The following is a 12818-nucleotide window of genomic DNA, read 5'->3' as shown; positions in this document are numbered from 1 at the left end:
CCAATTCTTTGGATTTGGGTTCATACTTTGATCATGGTTCTTAGTGATCCATGTGTTTGCATAGAACTCTTGAACCATTAAGATTCCGACTTGTTGAATAGGATTGGAGAGAACTTCCCATCCTCTTCTTCTAATCTCATGTCGGATCTCCGGATACTCACTCCTTTTGAGCTTGAAAAGGACCTCAGGGATCACCTTTTTCTTGGCCACAACTTCATAGAAGTGGTCTTGATGGACCTTTGAGATGAATCTCTCCATCTCCCATGACTCGAAGGTGGAAGCTTTTGCCTTCCCTTTCCTCTTTCTAGAGGTTTCTCCAGCCTTAGGTGCCATAAATGGTTATGGAAAAATAAAAAGCAATGCTTTTACCACACCAAACTTAAAGTGTTTACTCGTCCTCGAGCAAAGAAGAAAGAATGGAGGAGAAGAACAATAAAATAGAGGAGATGGAGGGTGAAGGTGAGTTCGGCCAAGGGGGTATAAAGTGTTTGTGATGTGTGAAATTGAAGGAGGGATGAGGGGTATATATAGGAGTGGGGGAGGGTTAGGTTCGTGTATTTGGGGTTGGGTTTGGGAGGGAAAAAGGATTTTGAATTTGAAGGTAGATGGGGTTTTGGGGGAGAGTGAATGAGGTGATTGGTGAAGGATATTTGGGGAAGAGACATGGAGGTGATTGGTGAAGGGTATTTGGGGAAGAGTGTTATGAAAAGGTGTGAAAAAGAGAGAGAGAGTGAGTTGAGGTTGGTGGGGATCTTGTGGGGTCCACAGATCCTGAGGGGTCAAGGACTTATCATCATTGCTCCATTTAGGCATGCAAAACGCCCTTAGAGTGCAATTCTAGCGTTAAACACCAGATTGCTGCTTGTTTCTGGCGTTTAACGCCAGCTTTTCTCCCTTTCTTGGCGTTTAACGCCAAGTTGGTGCTTGTTTCTGGTGTTTAACGCTAGCTTTTTGCCCTGTTCTGGCGTTAAACGCCAGTCTGGAGCCCATTTCTGGCGTTAAATGCCCAGAATGGTGCCAGACTGGGCGTTTAACGCCCATTCTGCTACTCTTACTGGCGTTTAAATGCCAGTAAGCTCTTCCTCCAGGGTGAGCTATTTTTAATGCTATTTTTCATTCTGTTTTTGATTTTTCAGTTGTTTTTGTGACTTCACATGATCATCAACCTAAAGAAACATAAAATAACAATGGAAAATAAATAGATATAATTAAATAACATTGGGTTGCCTCCCAATAAGCGCTTCTTTAATGTCAATAGCTTGACAGTGAGCTCTCATGGAGTCTCACAGATAATCAGAGTAGGGTTGGGGCCTCTCAACACCAAACTTAGAGTTTGGTTGTGTCCTCCCAACACCAAACTTAGAGTTTGAATGTGGGGGTTTTGTTTGACTCTGTATTGAGAGAAGCTTTTCATGCTTCCTCTCCATGGTTACAAAAAGAGAACCTTGAGTCTTGAATACAAGGTAGTCCTCATTCAACTGAAGGACCAACTCTCCTCTGTCAACATCAATCACAGCTTTTGCTGTGGCTGGGAAGGGTCTGCCAAGGATGATGGATTCATCCTCATCCTTCCCAGTGTCTAGGATTATGAAATCAGCAGGGATGTAAAGGCCTTCAACCTTTACTAGCACGTCCTCTACTAGTCTATAAGCCTGTTTCATTGATTTGTCTGCCATTTCTAGTGAGATTCTTGCAGCTTGTACCTCAAAGATTCCCAGTTTCTCCATTACAGAGAGTGGCATGAGGTTTATCCCTGACCCCAGGTCACACAGAGCCTTTTCAAAGGTCATGGTGCCTATGGTACAAGGTATAAAGAATTTTTTGGGATCCGGTTTCTTCTGAGGTAATGTCTGCCTCATTAATGCACTCAGTTCATTGGTGAACAAGGGAGGTTCATCCTCCCAAGTCTCATTACCAAACAACTTGGTATTCAGCTTCATGATTGCTCCTAGATACTTGGCAACTTGCTCTTCAGTGATGTCTTCATCCTCTTCAGAGGAAGAATATTCATCAGAGCTCATGAATGGTAGAAGGAAGTTCAATGGAATCTCTATGATCTCTGTATGAGCCTCAAATTCCTTTCGTTCCTCAAAGAGAAACTCCTTTCTGTCCAGAGGACATCCCATGAGGCTTTTCTCACTGGGACTCACGTCCTCCTCACTCTCTCCAGGTTCGGCCATGTTGGTCATGGTTATCGCCTTGCACTCTCTCTTAGGATTTTCTTCTGTATTTCTTGCGAGAATACTGGGAGGAGTTTCAGTAATCTTCTTACTCAGCAGACCCACCTGTGCCTCCAAAGTTCTAACGGAGGACCTTGTTTAATTTATGAAACTTAGTGTGGTCTTGGATAGATCAGAGACTATGGTTGCCAGGCCAGAATGGCTCTGTTCAGAATTCTTTGTCTCTTGCTGAGAAGATGATGGAAAAGGCTTGCTATTGCTAAACCTATTTCTTCCACCATTATTATTGAAGCCTTGTTGAGGCTTCTGTTGGTCCTTCCATGAGAAATTTGGATGATTTCTCCATGAAGGATTATAGGTGTTTTCATAGGATTCTCCCATGTAATTCACCTCTGCCATTGCAGGGTTCTCAGGATCATAAGCTTCTTCTTCAGAAGATACTTCTTTAGTACTGTTGGATGCAGCTTGCAATCCATGCAGAGTCTAAAAAATTATATTGACTTGCTGAGTCAATATTTTGTTCTGAGCTAATATGGCATTCAGAGTATCAATTTCAAGAACTCTCTTCTTCTGAGGCATCCCATTGTTCACAGGATTCCTCTCAGAGGTGTACATGAACTGGTTATTTGCAACCATTTTAATGAGTTCCTGAGCTTCTGCATGAGTTTTCAGATGAAGAGATCCTCCTGCAGAATGGTCCAATGATATTTTTGACAACTCAGACAGACCATCATAGAATATACATATGATGCTCTATTCTGGAAGCATGTCAGTAGGACACCTTTTGATCAATTGCTTATATCTTTCCCAAGCTTCATAGAGGGACTCACCTTCCTTCTATCTGAAGGTTTGGATTTCCACTCTAAGCTTGCTCATCTTTTGAGGTGGAAAGAATTTGGCTAGGAAAGCACTGACCAGCTTTTCCCAAGAGTTCAGGCTTTTCTTAGGTTGTGAATCCAACCATGTTCTAGCTCTGTCTCTTATAGCAAAAGGGAAAAGCATAAGCCTGTAGACCTCGGGATCAACTCCATTGGTCTTGACAGTGTCACAGATTTGCAATAATTCAGCTAAGAACTAATGAGGATCTTCCAATGGAAGTCCATGAAACTTGCAATTCTGTTGCATTAGAGAAATTAATTGAGGCTTAAGCTCAAAGTTGTTTGCTCCAATGGAAAAAATTGAGATGCTTCTTCCATAGAAATTGAAAGTTGGTATAGTGAAATCACCAAGCACCTTCCTTACATTGTTGTTGTTATTGGGTTCGGCCATGTCTCCTTCTTTTTCGAAAATTTCTGTCAAGTCCTCTCCAGAGAGTTGTGATTTAGCTTCTCTTAGTTTCCTCTTAAGAGTCCTTTCAGGTTCAGGATCAGCTTCGATAAGAATGTCTTTATCCCTGTTCATGTTCACATGAAAAAAAAGAGAACAGAAAAGAAGAGAAATCCTCTATGTCATAGTATAGAGATTCCTTTATGTGAGTAGAAGAAGAGAAGAATAGAAGAAGGAGAAGAGAAAAATTCAAACATAGAGAAGAATAGGGGATTCAAATTTTGAGTGGAAGAGGTGTTAGTAGATAAATAAATAAATAGAGAGATGAAAGAGAGAAGAATTCGAATTTAAATTAAAATAAAAGAAAAAATATTTTTATTTTTATTTTAATTATTGGTTAGTCTTCGAAAATTAAAAGGAGAATTAAAATAAAATTTGAAAATTAAATAAATTAATTAATTAAAAAGATTTTTGAAAAAGTGTTAGTGATTTTCGAAAATTGGAGAGAGAAAAGTAGTTAGGTGGTTTTGAAAAAGATATGAATGAAATAGAAAACTTTTAAAATCAAACAAAAAGTCAAGTAGTTAATTGAAAAAGATTTAAAAATCAATTTTGAAAAGATAAGAAGTTAGAAAAGGATTTTGAAATTAAATTTTGAAAAAGATATGATGGAAAATCAATTTGAAAAAGATTTGAAAAGGAAATTTTTGAATCAAAACATTAAATGTTAGCATTAATTTCGAAAATAAAAATAAGAAAAAGATTTTGAAAATCAAATTTTAAAATTTTCGAAAATATTAAGAAGGAAATAGAAAAAGATTTGATTTTTGAAAAAAGTTTGAAAAGATAGAATTTTTAAATTGAAAATTTTGACTTGACTAACAAGAAACAACTAAATTTTAAAACTTTAAGACTAAATCAATTCAAATTTTCAAAATTTATGAGTGAAATAAGAGAATGATATTTTTTTATTTTTGAATTTTAATGAAGAAAGAGAAAAACACCAAAATGACACAAAACATAAAAGTTTAAGATCAAAACAACAAATGCATGCAAGAACACTTTGAATGTCAAGATGAACACCAAGAACACTTTGAAGATCATGATGAACATCAAGAACATGTTTTTGAACATTTTTAAGAAAGGAAAAACATGCAAGACACCAAACTTAAAAATTTCTATTCTATAGACACTAATAATTCAAGAATGCATATGAAAAACAAGAAAAGACACCAAACAAGAAAATTTAAAGATCAAACAAAGAGAATCATCAAGAACAACTTGAAGATCAATGAAGAACACCATGCTTGAATTTTTGAAAATAAGAAAAATGCAATTGACACCAAACTTAAAATTTGACACTAGCCTCAAACAAGAAACACAAATTTTTTGGTTTTTATGATTTTATTAAATTTTTTTGTGTTTTTCGAAAATTACTTGGAAAAAGAAAATAAAGAAATTCAAAATTTTTAATACGAATTCCAGGAATCATGCAATGTTAGTCTAAAGCTTCAGTCTAAAAAGATTAGACATGGCTAGCCAAGCTTCAGCAGGACATTACATACAACAGCCAAATTGATGGGAATTACTTAGCTCCCGTGATGATAAAAGCATCATCTGAAACTCTAGAATTCATTCTTAAAAATTCTTAAGAACAAATATAAATTATATATTATTATTTTTTTGAAATTTTTTCGAAAATAAAAAGAATAAAATAAAAAGCATAAAATTAAAATAAAATTACCTAATCTGAGCAACAAGATGAATCGTCAGTTGTCCAAACTCGAACAATCCCTGGCAACGGCGCCAAAAACTTGGTACGCACTTTCATAATCTCAATTCTTTTTCACAACTCCGCACAACTAACCAGCAAGTGCACTAGGTCGTCCAAGTAATAAACCTTACGTGAGTAAGGGTTGATCCCACGGAGATTGTCGGCTTGAAGCAAGCTATGGTCATCTTGTAAATCTCAGTCAGGCAGATTCAAATGGTTATGAGGTTTTGATAATTAAAATATAATTAGAACATAAAATAAGATAGAGATACTTATGTAATTCATTGGTGAGAATTTCAGATAACCGTATAGAGGTGTTTTGCTCCTTCTGAATCTCTGCTTTCCTACTGCCTTCATTCAATCATTCATACTCCTTTCTATGGCAAGCTGTATGTTGGGGGATCACCATTGTCAATGGCTACCATCCATCCTCTCAGTGAAAATGGTCCAAATGCACTGTCACTGCACGGCTAATCATCTGTTGGTTCTCACTCATGTTGGAATAGGATCCATTGATCCTTTTGCGTCTGTCACTACGCCCAACACTCGCGAGTTTGAAGCTCGTCACAGTCATCCCATCCCAAATCCTACTCGGAATACCACAGACAAGGTTTAGACTTTCCGAATCTCAAGAATGCTGCCAATTGATTCTAGCTTATACCACGAAGACTCCGATCTTTCAGAATGGAGGCTAAAAGATACTCATTCAAGCTTGTTTTCATGTAGAATGGAAGTGTTTGTCAGGCACACGTTCATAAGTGAGAATGGTGATGAGTGTCACATAATCATCACATTCATCATGTTCTTGGGTGCGAATGAATATCTTAGAATAAGAATAAGCTTGATTTGAATAGAAAAACAATAGTACTTTGCATTAATTCATGAGGAACAGCAGAGCTCCACACCTTAATCTATGGGGTGTAGAAACTCCACCGTTGAAAATACATAAGTGAAAGGTCTAGGCATGGTCGTGAGGCCAGCTTCCTATACGTGTACAATATGATCTATGATAGCATAAAACTGATCAAAGATGGTCTAAGGACTAAACGTCCAAAGATGTAAAATAAGTCTCTAAAAGTAGTTTTTATACTAAACTAGTAGCTTGGGTTACAGAAAATAAGTAACTAAGTGCAGATAGTGCAGAAATCCACTTTCGGGACCCACTTGGTGTGTGCTTGGGCTGAGCATTGAAGCTTTCATGTGTAGAGACTCTTCTTGGAGTTAAACGCCAGCTTTGGTGCCAGTTTGGGCGTTTAACTCCAGCTTGTAACTCAGTTCTGGCGTTTAACGCCAGAATAGGGCAGGAAGTTGGCGTTTAAATGCCAGTTTGCGTCGTCAAAACTCAGGCAAAGTGTGGACTATTATATATTGTTGGAAAGTCCAGGATGTCTACTTTCCAACGCAATTGAGAGCGCACCAATTGGGCTTCTGTAACTCCAGAAAATTCACTTCTAGTGCAGGGAGGTCAGAATCCAACAGCATCTGCAGTCCTTTTTCAGCCTCTGAATTAGATTTTTGCTTAGGTCCCTCAATTTTAGCCAAAAAATATCTGAAATCACAGAAAAATACACAAACTCATAGTAAAGTCCAGAAATGTGAATTTTGCTTGAAAACTAATAAAAATATACTAAAAAGTAGCTAGATCCTACTAAAAACTACCTAAAAATAATGCCAAAAAGCGTATAAATTATCTGCTCATCATATACATATATGACGTTCGAAAAAAATGTGATTCAAAATGAAGAGGCAAAAATCTTACTTGGATTTGTTAAAATTTACTAACTATACAAGAAAAATATTGAATATTGTTGGGTTTAGCATCGGACGTTTGTTGGATTTATCGGTGGATTTACCAACGGATTTGAAATAAATTCGTCGAATAAAAAGATTACCGTCAGATTCAATTTTTTGATGGTAAATTCGCCGACAATAATTAGAAGAAAAAAAAGAAAAATTGGCATCGAGATTACCGTCAAATTTACCAGCAGAAAATACCATGGTAATCTTGCCCAAAATTCAAACCGCAAACCTTCTCCTCCTTCATTTTCGAAATACTCTCTCTAACCTTCTCTCTCTCTCTCTCTCTCTCTCTCTCTCTCTCTCTCTCTCATCCCAAATCACCTCTGGCAGTCCCTCCTCCAGTGTCAGCCACTACCAACAGCGTATAAAGACTGCATAAACTCGGCTAAGTGCTCCTTGAGACGCGTTGGTCGCTCTATCGTTGCCATTTTCGTCGCTCTCACTACTGTTACTGCCATCGTTGCTCCCTCAATCACCGACCTGCATCTCTCCTCCCTCTTCCAGGTAGGTTGCCCTCATTCCTCTTCCTATTCCATTCCCGTTTTTACTTCATTTTAAATAAAAAGAACCCTAACCCCTTTTTGAATCCGTAACCCTATCTCCTCCTTCTTCAGTGACCGTGGTCCGTGGTTTAGACGTTCTCGCCGCCTCGCATTCTCGTTGTTAGTCATACTTAGTTCTTGACATGTCCCGATCCTCTGCTTTCTTTTCTCATGATTCCTCTATCGCTATATTCTTGGTTATACTTCTACAGTGTCGGTGAGTTCACTAACTTCACTTTTCACTAAGTTTTCTTCAGTATTTATTTCATAAATTTTTTATACTGGATTCTTTTAGTTTTTTAATTTTAAATTGTGATGTAGATTTAGATCATTTATTTAATTTGATGTAATTAGTTATTATTGACTTGCATCTCACTCTTTCGTTAATTGGATTATCTTAATAACAAAAATGGATTCAAACAATTAGAAGAAAGCTGTGAAATAAAATATGAAAGTCAAATTATGTAATTTGATATCAGTTCAGGTGAGAATATTGGCTGAGTTAATTGTTCTGATTTCTGCAAGTGTAAGATCCTCAACTGTATTGTTCTGATGTTTGTTCTGGTGTTATTTGAGTTAATTATTTTTTGAGTTAATTAGTTGATTGTTATTAATTATTTGTATTAATTTTAATTTATTTATTTTCTGAATTGATTATTGACTTATTGTTTATTATTGTTAATTTTCTAAGTTTATTATTATCTGAATTAATTATTTTTTGAGTTAATTAGTTTATTATTATTAATTGTCTTATCTTAACTTGTTTATTTTTTGAGTTAATTATTGACTTATTATTTATTGTTAATTTTCTAAATTTATTATTATCTGAGTTAATTATTTTTTGAGTTAATTAGTTGATTGTTGTTAACTTTCTGAATTAATCTTAACTTGTTTATTTTTTGAGTTAATTACTGACTTATCGTTTATTATTGTTACTTTTCTAAGTTTTACTATTATCTAAGTTAATTGGTTTCTGAGTTAATTAATTGATTATTGTTAGTTGTCTGAGTTAAACTTAACTTGTTTATTTTCTGAGTTAATTATTGACTTAATATTTATTATGGTTAATTTTCTAAGTTTATTATTATCTGAGTTAATTATTTTTTAGGTTAATTAATTGATTGTTGTTAATTGTCTGAGTTAATCTTAACTTGTTTATTTTCTAAGTTAATTATTGACTTATTGTTTATTGTTGCTAATTTTCTAAGTTTATTATTCTCTAAGTTAATTATTTTCTGAGTTAATTAGTGTTGTATTTTCTGATTTATTAGTTTGAAAATTATTGAATTTAAATATTTAAAATTATACATTAATTTTTAAACAAATTTTTAAAATATTTAAATTCTAGAATTTATTGTCGGATTTACTGTCAGTTAAATCTGTCAGTAGTTATTAATTTAGTTATTAATTAGTAATATATTACCGTCAGATTTATCGAAAAAAATCCGTCGGTAAAAATTATCAAAAAATTTTTCGTTAGTAATTAGTGGCGGATGAAAAAATCCGTCGAGGCTTATACCTCATATTTATTCCGACGATAAACATTATCAGCGAATTTTTTTGGTAAATTTGCAGGTAAATCCAACGGTATTTGATGAATTTTCTGTAGTGTAAGTAACGCACTTGAAGATGGCAACAGAGAATAAATCTTCCTCTGCTGACTCAAAAAAAAGAAAAAAGACATTCAAGAAAATCTTAGAAAAATACATCGAAGAGAAAGAAAGAGTTTTTGGGAGTTTTGAGTAAAATGAGTAGTGAAAGTTAAAGTGGAGTTATTTAATTGAATGGCAATGTATCATTGATTGATGAAGAGAGAAGTTACAATTAAAACTTGATAGTTCGCAAACCAAGGAAAGTTATAACTTCTCAAGAAAAATTAAAAGGTTTTCTTAAAAAATTTTTGGCGCTTAAAATCCAATGAGTAAAAAAAATTTTGGGCTTGGTCCATTAACTTGGGTATTCTTGACAAAGTCGTTTAGTCAATAAATCCGAGTTGGGACATTATTCTAGATAAGAATGGCATATCAAGAATACAAACAAATGAGAAAACTACGTTACTAGCTAACAGCTAAGTCATTAAGTCTACTAAAGTCATTAACTCACAAAGCTATCAAATCATGGCATTAAAAATATATATTAAAGACAATAAATTACTAATAATAGTTACATCAGAAAAATATAATAAAGAAAAAAGAAAAACTCAGTAGATATACATTATTCACCACTACCACCTAAAATACTACTGACTTAAGCATCAAAATTTTTTGTAGCTTGTTATCCCGATTTGATTTCAAATGTGGTCAGATTACGATCTCTGAATCTTTCTAGCTCTTAACCTCGCCCAAAGGTACGAATATCTATAGATAGAGATAAGTGATAATGAAGATGAAATTACCTAGAAGTTGGAGAAAAATGACCACTATTCTGTTTCTTCAGGCACCGAGTTGGGTCTCAATTTTATCATCCCCATTAGATCAGCTTCCAGAAATCTACAACAACAAAAAAAATCTGAAAAGCAACATGTAAGCTACCATACTGACAAAGGTAAAAATGTTTGTCTGAAAAGCTCTCCATGGTAGTTTGTCGGTCAGAAAAAAATTCAAGAAATAATTTTTATCTATCAAATATTTCTGTTTAAACTGTCATCAACTAGAGAAATTTATCTTTCATTCTTTTCTATTATGCTCCATAGCTCAACTTTTTTGGTATGAAATCAGTTTCAAAAATTGGATTTATTAATTCTCCTAAATCAATTTTGGAAATGGTGGTCTTGGCTCTTGAAAAAATTAAAGATGAAAGTCGGCTGAAAGGAAAAGACTGCACTTGCATCAATATTACTGATGATATGGAAGATTTGAAGAGCAAAAAATGCTAAGATTTTAGCTTCGAGAACATCATCATCTCACCTTAGCATGTAGTGATGAAGGCTAAGGCCATGATAGTTTTAAAGACATCTCACTTCATAATTTATTTCTTTCTTTTTCTTAATGTTATTTCCTAAGACATTTGAGTATATTCCCTTTTTTTCTATGGCTAGTCCATCTTAGACATGTAATACGTTTATTGAACTAAATGAATTGCTCCTTTTTGAAAAAAAAAAACATTCAATAAATTGTTATTATCATTCAAATCTTTCTTTTAATGAGTATAATTTATTACTATTAGTATCAGTGGTTGAAAAAGTAAAAACAAAATTAAAGCATAAAAGATAAAGGATATGTCTGTGTTAAAAAAACTAAAAGAAAATCATAACTAATTGAAAATAAAATGAACGTATAATTTGGCCAAAAATAAATATTTACTTAAAATTGTGACCATAAATTCTTTTAAGTTACTCTTTTAAAAAATTGTGATCATAAATTCTTTTAGGTCACTTCTAAAATCGTGACCATAGAATCATTTAGATCACTCCTTAAAACTGTGACCATAGACTTTTTTAGGTCATCATTTTTTGAAAAGTCGTGATTATAAACTTTTTTAAGTCATCCTCCAAAATCGTGACCATAGACCCCTTTAGATCACCTCCTAAAATCATGACCATAGACCCTTTTAGATCACCTTTTTTTAAAAAATTATGACCATAGACTCCTTTAAATTACTCCTAAAATCGTGATCATAGGTCTTTTTAGACTACTCTTTTTTATAAAACCATGACTATAGGTACTTTATGGTCATTCTTTTTTAAAAGACTGTGACTATAACTTTTTTTTTGTTACAGTAAAAAACTGTGACTATAAACTCTCTATAGTCATAATTTTTTACTGTGACAAAAAAATCGTGGTCATAAATCTAAAATATTATAATGAAAAATTTGTATTTAAATTTTATTTAAAATAGGTGTATAAATATAGATATAAAATAATTTTTAAATTGAATCATGTATATAAAATAACTAAGATGAGAATAAAAAAGTAATTTTTTTTAATAAAATTAGATAAAATTATGAATTACATATAAGTTTCAAATAATCTAAAACATAAGCATCTTTGTCTAAGTCTTTTACGGGAAAGATAAACTAGATCTTATTAGGGAGTTGTTTTCCTACCAATAATCCACCATTAATATTGTTAAATTTCCAAACTATGTAACCTATTTTGTGGTACCATTGCAAGCAAAACACTTGCACTTGTACGTTTAACACAACAAATATTTAAATAAACTTGAATAATCTATCTGCATAAAAAATATTTAAATACGAGTCGATTTTGATTAAGAAAATATTGAAAAGAAATTTAAAAGATAGGTAAAATGAAAAATTCCCGTTTACTAAGAAATTTAAATATCATGTAATTATTCTATATCTGATTTTATTTAGATTAAAAAAAATAAAAAGAGTGAATAGTCTTGTAAGATCTAAATACTAAAAGTGAGAAGTATTGTGGAGAAGAAAGAGAATTACTGAATAATAGAGCGTCGGAATACGTTAGGTGAAAGTGCGTCCTCCGCAAATGATCTCTAAAAACTATCTTTTCGGAATATGAGTGGTGGAAGATAGTTTTATTGTCTTAGCATAAGGGATGACAATAGGTAGGATAAAGTAGGGGTTTGAACTCAACTCTAATTCTATTCACAAGTTGAACTTGTTACTAAAACTCAATTCTACCCTACTTACGGATTGAGAACAACTCAATTCTAATTCTATTCATCGCAGTTAATCTGTGGACTGTGGGTATCCAACCCTACTCGCTGATTTTCACAAATAATAATATTATTATATAACCTAATAGCATGTAAATTAAAAATTTAATACAAACAACACAATCATCCTACAAATAACATAATTATCCTATAAATAACATAACTATTAAATATTTAAATCTACAAAAAAATTTTTGTTTAATTAATAACACAAATACAAATAAAATGTGATATAATGTTGTATTTGTATATCACTAAAATAGAATTAATTTTTATATAAATAAAAGTGTTAAATTATTAATTGATAATTTTAGTTCAATAATAAAAATATTTTATATTAAGTGAGAGATCTTAATTTAACACTCACCCACCCAATTAGTTCTGCACTCAACTCTACTTGCAGCGAATCAAATTAACAATTCTAGTCAACTGAGTTGGGTAGGATTAGAAACCGGGTGAATTTTGCCAATGGGTTGGGTAGCAAGTGTTAAAGAGTTGAACAATTCATGTGTAGAGGCTGATTGCGGACCATATGGGTGATTAAGGGAATATCTTTCGTTTTTTGGTCATGAGTTATTAAGGGAATATCCTTTGTTTCCCTTTGTGGTTTGGGTTTCG

At 33.2% G+C, this 12818-nt stretch overlaps 1 non-coding gene across 1 annotated transcript; it reads left to right on the top strand.

The window, feature by feature from the left end:
• Positions 1–2942: 2942 nt before the first annotated feature.
• On the top strand, positions 2943–3050 carry LOC112788330 (small nucleolar RNA R71). The gene has a single exon (XR_003195698.1). It is a non-coding gene; the product is annotated as a small nucleolar RNA R71 (small nucleolar RNA).
• The last annotated feature ends 9768 nt before the right edge of the window (positions 3051–12818 follow it).

This window comes from Arachis hypogaea, chromosome 20 (genome assembly GCF_003086295.3).
Source record: "Arachis hypogaea cultivar Tifrunner chromosome 20, arahy.Tifrunner.gnm2.J5K5, whole genome shotgun sequence".
Lineage (NCBI taxonomy): Eukaryota > Viridiplantae > Streptophyta > Magnoliopsida > Fabales > Fabaceae > Arachis > Arachis hypogaea.
Note: the sequence above shows the minus strand (reverse complement) of the source record. Positions and strands in the feature narration are given on the sequence as shown.